General features: G+C 34.9%; 1 pseudogene; it reads left to right on the forward strand.

The window, feature by feature from the left end:
- LOC107610674 lies at nt 1956-8860 on the forward strand (annotated as a pseudogene).

Raw genomic sequence — 9515 nt, forward strand, 5'->3', positions numbered from 1 at the left:
GTATTATATTATTACTAAAATAATTAAAGTTGTCCAAATTACGACTTACAATCAGAAATTGGGGATCTCCCATAGAATGCTTAGCAATAGAGAAAAGAAACAATAACATAGCTTCAAAATAATTGGATGGGTAACAAAAGATTAAAGAAAATCATTCAAAGATTAGGGCTCAAGCTCCTCCCTGAGTGTCGTTGAAGTTCTCTGCACAGCTTCACTGCCGATTCCACCACTGCAGTAGCTGGATTGTTGATTTGCTCGAAGACTCTGAGTGTTGCGGTATCTTCTCTTTAATTTGGGTCCACCACTCCCGGAAAGTTGTGATTCTCTGTGGTAGTAGTAATTGGCTAATAGGTGTTCGCTTCTATACCTCCTGAGCCTCGGTACAGTAGATTAGACAATGGGAGGTTGATTCCTCTTCCCTGTGGCAAACAGGGCAGTCCCTTAATGTTTCTGAAAATCTACGGTGGATGTTTTGTAAAACTGGGAGGCGTTAGTGACTTCCAGAGAAAAATCTTTACCTTGTGAGGAATCAGGAGTTTCCACATTCCATTCCGCAAAGAGCTCTGTCTGAAGTAGTCTGGGCAGCTTTCAATTGGGCTATGCAAGAAATTATATGCAACTTTGTACCCTGATGCAACAGAGTATTGGTGCGTATTACTCATAGTCCAATGTAACTTGTCTTCATCTTCCACCAATTGGATTGTTAATATTCGATTACTGATGTCCACAGGAAAAATCTCTTGGATGAGTTGTTAGTTCCAGCTTCTCTGTTCTTGGTCTATTAGATCCTTTTACTCTAAAAAAAGGTTGTGTTGTGTTTCATAGGAACAATGATGGAGGTAATGTACAGGGGTATGGTAGAGGAAGCTATAGTTCGCCAACAATCTGGATGTCCTCTCCATTACATTCCTTTTTTCACCACTTTTCTGTCTTCGAGGACACTTCTCCATCCCTAGGAAAATAATACTCTAACCTCTGCTTTCATTACGTCAGAGTATTTAAAGTATCTACTTTTGAGAATTCTAGCTAAGAGTGAATTAGGATTAGTAATTAAGAGCTAGCATTGTTTTTCTAAGAGAGCAAGATTTTGGGCCCTGAGGTCTTTTAGTCCCAAACCTCCCTCTTTCTTAGGTCATGTCATAGTTTCCCAACTAAGCCAATGCAACTTGCGTTCTTCCCCGTTTGACCCCACCAAAATTGAGCCAGGATATTGTAAATCTCCATAATCAGAGAATCCAGTAATCGAAGGCATGATAGAAAATAGATTGGTATAGCCTCCCCTATAACTTTAATTAATACCAGTCTTCCTCCTGCCTAGAGTAGGTTACGCTTCCAATTCTGGGCTTTTTTCCGAACCTTTTCTTTAATCAAGTTGAAAGTAGACAACTTGGATTTATTAGCCACAACTGGAAGTCCAAGATATTTATCTTGCGCCCCAATGTGGTTAATATGGAGAGCATTAACTAGCTGGTGCCAAGTCTCCATTGGAGTATTGTGGCTAAAAAAGATTGCTGACTTGCTCAAATTGTCCTACTGTCCACTGAAACTTCGATAATGGTCCAATAGGTCCAGAATTCTCTCACAGTTTGGTTTTGTAGCTTTGTTAAAGAGGATCGAATCATCTGCAAATAACAAGTGGCTGACTCGAGGCACCTCCTGTTAATCTGAACTCCTTAAATTAGTTTGTTTTGTGAGAAAATGTATTGAAAGGAAAAATATAGAGTTAAATGGCTCCAAGCAGGAAATCAAAACATGAAATTCTTTCATTAGATGTTTAGGACTAGAACTCGGCAGAATCGCATATGGAGACTGTTTGGTGAGAATGGGGATGTTGCGTCCAAAAACGCTGATATTGCGAAAATGGCTGAAAGGATTTTAAGAATATATTCACCTCCACCTGTCATACAGATCTATAACCGCTTTTCACTAATTTTGAGCCTAAGGTCACAGCTGCCATGAATCAAAGGCTCTGTAGACCAGCTTCTAGGGAGAAAGTCAGGAGAGCAACATTCAGCATCTACCCTCAAAGTTCCCTAGGTGAAGATGGCATGATGGCAAAGTTATTTCAATGTTACTGGGATATTGTTAGTGATGATGTCTTTCAAGTCGTGTGTAGCTTCTTCGCAGGTGGGAGGATTCTTAAGGGATTTAATCGCACTCAAATATGCCTTATTCCGAAGGTTCCGGATGCCAGCAGTATGTCTCAAGTTCGGCCAATCAGTCTTTTCACGATTATCTATAAAGTCATGTCAAAGGTAATTGTTCACAGACTCCAACCTATTATGAACAACTTGATTAGTCAGTCTCAGAGTGCATTCATTAAAGGGAGACTTATTTCAAATAATATCCTTATTGCCCATAAGTTCATACATTACCTTAAGAACAAGAAGCAAGGGCTTGATGTATGAAATGGGAGTTAAGCTGGACATCTTTCCAATACATTTTTCCTTCCAATACATTTTCTCATTGTGATATCTTTCAATACGCTCTAACTTTGTCATCTCACCACCATGTGTCCCTATGGTTCGCAATTCCTCAATTTATTGAAGATGCTCATCAATTTTCACTTTAGAATTTGATCTGCTCCTGTTCTGCCATGCTACAAGCTCGTGCCTACATTTCTTAACTTTTTGGGCCAAGCTATACATAGGTGAGCCCCCCACTTTGTCCTTCCATATATCCTGAATAATCTAACTTCCAGAACCGCATACTATAAACTCTGCGAAATTAATAAATGATTAGCCAATAAATTAATTATTACTCAAAGAAATTATAAAATTCAAATTTTATAGTTTAGAGAAGTAAAAATATTTAAAATACGAATTTTAACACTAATTTTAAAGATTTTTGGCTCAAAATCAGGCCAACGGATCGAACCGATTGAATCGGGCCCAAATCAGGCCCAAAGCCCAACCTATAAAACACCAAAACAAGCTTTCTTCCCCCTTCACTCCTGGAGATATGCTGAAGAAGAGAGATTAATGCGAAAAAACCCTAACCCCCCACTTCTAATTTCAAATCCTTATAACTTTCAATCCGGAGCTCCAATTGACAAGCCGTCAGCGACCACGTGTTCGCCTCGAAATCCTCTTCAATTTGATTTGAAAAGAGTGGTAAGAAACTTTGTTTTTCATGCCAGTTATCCCTTATACTAAATTCGTGATTCTTGGTTATGGGTATTGAAGGTTTTGATGTTTTTGATGATTTAGGTTCGATTTAGTGGTGGATAATTGTTGAGTTTTACCCCAATCATCAATGGGTAAGGTAAGAAAACTCTAAAACCTTGTGATTTGCCGAATTTTGTGAACCCTAGTGTTAATTGTGGTGATTTTTATAGATTAGATTGAATTTAAGTTGAATTGGTAAATTAGAACGCCTGGAATTAAGCTTTGGTGGCCAAGACTCATTGAATTTAATTTGGAGGTTAGAAAGCTTGCAAAGAGGGGTTTTGTGGTGTTTTAAGTTTGAGAGAAATTGGTCAAGGTATGGTTTTGGTTTTTCGTAATTAATATTTAATGTCACGTGAAAAATTAGGTTAATTGACCATAGGATAAGCTGAATTATGTGAATTGTTCATGTTCTATAGATATAGAAATGATTGTGGAAGTCTAATGTGCATTGTGGCTGGATATGGGAAGTAGATATGATATATGTATTTGATATATGCATTTGATATGAAGTGTTAATGGTTAGTGTTTGATTTGGTGAGATTGTATGAATGAATTTATTGAATAGATTGTGTGGTTTTGAGTGTTAGTATGTTGTGAAGTGATTTGGAAAGCATGTGAATATGGTTTAAGACATGAGGGGATATTTTGGGTTGTGATATGATGGACTTTGAATTGAAAATTTTGGAAAAACTTATGCTTTGGTGGTTTTGGATAAAAGTTGAACTTTTGAGTTTAAAACCTATTCTCTAGCTTTCCAAACCTTTTTAACACCTGATTAGGGTCTCATAGTGAGTTGTTAAACTTTAGAATTAGGGTGAGCATATTGAATAGGTTAAGTAGACATTGAAGGAGAGCTGTGAAATGATTAACTACGTAATAGGGTGTTGATAATGCTGAAAGAAAAGTAATTGGTAATTATGGAAACAATAATGACGAATTTGAGATTCAATGAGACATGATTGAGAATGACATTGACAATGATGAATTGTGATTAAATTATTTGAGACACGAGTTTCTCTGGGTACCTGCTTCAGGTTGAGACTCAATACTCTATTAACTCTCTGTCACAATATGTGACCGGACACTTTGACTCCCCGGGTTCCCCCATGGGCATGCATATATATATATATATATATATTGATTTGAGCTTGGAGTTCTCTCCATGGATAATTTTGAGCTTGGGGAAACGCGCACAAAGGGTCTGTCCATGGTTAGATACCAAGACATGTCGGGTTGGCTATATAACTGACATATAATACTCATAAGCCATAGGATAGGTATACATCATGTTCATTTGTATAATTTGCTTGAGTGTGCATTATCTTGCTTTGCCTAATTATTTAATTAACTATGCTTATCTACTAATTGCCTATTAATCGTATTTGTATTCTATATGTGTTTTCCTTACTTGAATTGTAAGTGCATGTTTTCTGAGAGACCCCTCTTGGCGGAGGGTGTAAAGGGGGGGGGGATGTTCCACGGGTGATTCGGAAGGTTAGAGGAGACAGAAAGTGAAATGTTATGTTAAAGTTAGATTAGAATTAGAATCCATAAATAGATTTCCGAATTTTTGGTTTAGTATGCTTCTTTAAGTTTAAATCTGAGTATCGAAGTTCTAGGAATGCCTATGGCTCTCTCGAGACCTTATATATTAATTATGCGGGCACCTTTACCATGCTGAGGACCCCCGGTTCTCATTCCATACATATGATATTTTTTTTCAGATGTAGGTTAAGAGGCACATCGTTGAGCGTCTGGAGACCCTCCTTACAAGTGAAGAGCTATCTTTTGGACTGTCATATTTTGTTTTAGGCTATGTACATAAATGTATATAGACTCTTCAATGTATATTTTTTATTTCTGCCCCCTCAGAGATTGATTTTGGAGAAACAAATGTTTTATTTATGTTTTGGAAAAAACTTTGGGTTATGTATATATATGTCTGTATACTCTGGCCGACCTTAGCTTCGCAGGTCGAGTTCGGAGCTTGTTATCTATATTTTGGAATCCTAATCTGTATATATAATATTTTTAGCCTTCCTCTTGATCCTACCTATCCGCTTTACGTGTATCTGTGCGAGTGTGACGCGAATTTTCGGTTTTGTTCTTGCGTAGCTTCTTCTTTAAGGCTCCTGGTTACAATTTCTTCTAATTATATACATATAAGTCTTTTCTTTTAGAGGTAGTAATACCTTGCCACCCTTACTTTACGACTTAAGCATAAGACTTTATGTGGTAGGGTGTTACATTATGGTATCAGAGTGGTTCATTCCTGTAGAGCCTGAGGTACGGACTGGCTATGCTTCTGGGCATACTCTGCTTATGTGTATATGATAATTAGGATATCTAATTGATATATGTGGAATATTTGTATATGAGCATGCATTTGGAACTTTGAAGTATTAGACTTAAAATATTGAGACTGACCCCCTTGATATCACTTGTTTGGTGTGAACAGGAACCAAATGATAACTCGTGGACGCAGATGTGGTCGAGGCAGAGGCCAGAATAGTAATGAGTAACCTAAAACAACTGTGAATAATCCCATGAAAGCAGGGGATTTCTCATTTTCGCCCTCTTTTTTCATGATGGTTTGTGATGGCATTGAAGTCTCTGATGATTGCAACCTCACCATGAACTTGTTGCAACATTAATGATAACTCCACAAACTGCTGTGATCGAATCTAGTCGTTAATACTTAAGTGAACCCCAAGAAAACATCAATCAAAGGAATATAATTTAGATGCCATAATATAATTTTCTTATTGTTCTGTTTCTGGGCAAAAAATTGTATTCATTATTTTTATTTATTTTTAGTTCAAGGGAGTACTTTACCTGTGTAGATGATAAAAAATAAGTTTGTAAAATTTTACATTTATTTAAGTTAGCTATCATTTTGTGTTTAAAAGTATTATGTTATACTGTGAAAAATATTATGTTGAGACACTATTTATGTTTGAACAAGTTTTTAATAATTTTCTTCATTTAAAAGTTTAGAATTTTCTATTATATTACTTTTTATTCCTCCTCAATTTTATTTATTTAGCGTAATTTTATTTGAGTATTAGTTTTTCTAAATTTAATTTGTTTTTCTTACCAAAATTTGAAAATTAGAAGAATGATTCTAAAGAAAATTGAATGATTAACCTTGAAAGAGATTTTATTAGTTTATAGCTTTGTCAAACAAGGTTTATAATTTTTTGGAGGAACAAGGTTTAATTGTTTTACTTAGGAGTACTAAATTTCTACTATTGAAAAAAATTTTTGGCCATCTAACTTTGCTAATTAATTCTTTTTTATTTAGTCCTCTTCTTGATGGAACTTTTTACCATATTTATTCTATTTTTAAATTAGAAGAGTTAAAGAAAGGCTTTGTACCAATGTCTCATTATTATTTTATTTTTGGGACATGTGATTAATTATCGAAATTTATATTTTATTATTAACAAGAAAATAATAAGTTAATTAGGATCGGAGAGAAGAGAATTGAATTTTAAAATTCAAAAGAATAATTTTAGGATTGGTGTAAAAGAAGTTGAAAAAATATTTTAATAATTTTTCAACAAGAAAAAGACGTATTAAAAATGTAATAATAGATGTGATAAAACTGTGTATATGCGATGGTTTTCAACCCTTTACCCAGAGATTTGAATAATTTATCATAATGGGATGTTAAACATTGGAAAAGATAAGTTGTCTATTTTGTGATAAAAAAATTTTTGTTATTATTTTTTTATAATTTTCTTTATATTATAGTAATTAATAACTATGAACATAACTTACATTATGTGTTTTATAGTTGCATATATTTATTTATGAAAATGTTATTTTTTTTTCATACCGTATTAAATATGATATATCATCTCCTTAATGAATCATTGTTGGTCTAGCAAATAATGTGAACATTATTTGTTGTTACATTTGCTTTGTCCAAAGTCAAATCTAAAAAAAGACTTAGAATTTTAATTTGAAACAACATGTAATTGTTACGCAATGGAATGCAACTTTTTTGTGAAAGATAAATCATTTATATAATTATATTCATTTAATTGGCTTTTAAATAGAAAGTGTGCGTAGTTATTTTGTTCATGCCCGCGCGTAGCACGGGTTCTGCTCTAGTAAAGGTATGAAAGTGAAGATTTATAGAAGAAACATGTCACCACTTTATAGCATCAGCGAATGAGCAGAGCCACGGTGTATATGAAACCAATAAGAAACGTCCACGTGGAATTTTGATGTAAGTTGGCGCGCACCGATCCCACTCTCCTATATTCCCGTCTTTCTCCCGAAGTACACACATATCGTGGCATTCATTCATCATCATAATTATTAATTAAAGTACATAAACCTCAAAACGCCATCGTTTCATTCATGGAGGCTCACGGATCCGGTCTCCGCCGCGTTCTGGTTCTGGCATTCTGTGTCGCCGGCATCTGGTCTGCCTACATCTACCAAGGCATTCTTCAGGAAACTCTGTAAGACACGCTGATTCAATCATTTCTGTTACGAATTTTTAAATTTCGTTTCTGAACTCGTTTTTCTTTTTTAAAATGAGTCAGATCCCAAAGCGGTTTGGTCCAAGTTAGCATATTCAAATGCTCCCCTTGGATATGGACTATGTTTCCTGAACCTTACATTTGATGGATTTACAAATGCAACTCAGGATTCCTTAAAAGCAAGGTAAAATAAGCAAACCTTGTTCCTCGATCTGTCTGATTTCTTGTAAACTGCAAAACTTTTGGATTCTTGTCCTTCCTTGACATAATCCCCCCCCTTCTTAATTCACTGACTCCGACTTTTTCCCATTATTCCAAGATAATGATGTGTATAAGTAAAATTATGATGAGGATAATGACACTAAATGTAAAAAATTTTTAGTTCTATTTTTCGGGTGTTTGAATGTTGACTTTTCAGCAATGTTTAGATTTTAGAATGGGAGATGATTCATATTTAAGACTATAGCAAGTGTTATTAATTTAATACAATTACTGGTTTTTGTTACTCAGGTACCCTAAAACAAGTGCTTGGAATATTATGTTGGGAATGAATTTATGGGGAACCATATACAATATGATTTACATGTTTGGCTGGCCCAGTGGAACTGGATTTGAAGCTGTTCGCTTCTGCAAATAGCATCTAGAGGCAGCATGGGATATTATTCTCTTCTGCTGTTGTGGTGCTATGGGCCAAAACTTCATCTTTTTGACAATAAGCCGATTTGGCTCTTTGGCTAACACCACCATTACTACCACTCGCAAATTCGTTAGCATTGTGGTATCTTCTCTGTTGAGTGGAAATCCGCTTTCAACAAAACAATGGGGTTGTGTTTATATGGTATTCACTGGATTGTCATACCAGATCTATCTCAAGTGTCAGAAGCTACAACGAATGCAGAAGAGAAAAGCCACTTGAGGAGCAACCTTCAGCAAATTTGAATTCACACATTGGTGTTAGCTCATTTGCCCATCAACCATTGTTATATCTTGATAACCTTAAAAGTTTTGATGAACCCAATTTAGATTTATAAGAATTTCATAGAAATGTTTCTTTAATATAGTTGTAATTGTACTCCGGGCAATATACCATCCATCCATCATTTGATCTCAATGTAAATGTAGTTCATATCTCATTCCGTTGTGGATAAGTGGTATATCGGAATGGAATAATGGCTATATTCAATTAACATTACACCCGTTGTAATTTGATATTGATAAGTGATAACTCTAATTGAGTAGATGCTATTTTTGGAAATAGAAGTTAAGGTTGAATATTTCATTTCTTCTTGGTTCATATATTTATTTTTACATGCCAAAACTTCGATTTAAAGTACAATTCCTTGCCTACTTTCTATAAGGTGAGTATAGCAAACTATCTTTATATGAGAAATAAGAGAATATAAATTAGCCATCAGAACTAAATAAATAGTTTGGATTAAATTTTGAAATAAAATCCACTCATCTGCACCTTCCTTATTTGTTTCCTTGAAACTATTAAATGATTAGGATTAAAGTATTGTCTACCGTTTTGTGATTAAAATTTATCCATGTTCCATCTTGTAAATGTGATTTATCTCTAAACTTGATCTTCCCTCCATCATCAGTGATATGAGCCCTGCTGCATTACAGTAGGAGAATATTTTAGCATCATTCTTTGTAGAATTTGTGCATGGGATTCATAACGTGTACTTTACCTCATTTTCTTGATAGAAATAGCAGATTCTGATGTTGCATCTGTGTATAATCATGTTGGAAAATAATTTTCTTGTTATTTGAATTGATGTGTGATGAAATGCTGTTCTCTTTAGCTAAATTAAGCTTCGTATTTTTGCCTCTTTCTGTAGAGCGT

This window comes from Arachis ipaensis, chromosome B08, assembly GCF_000816755.2.
Source record: "Arachis ipaensis cultivar K30076 chromosome B08, Araip1.1, whole genome shotgun sequence".
Lineage (NCBI taxonomy): Eukaryota > Viridiplantae > Streptophyta > Magnoliopsida > Fabales > Fabaceae > Arachis > Arachis ipaensis.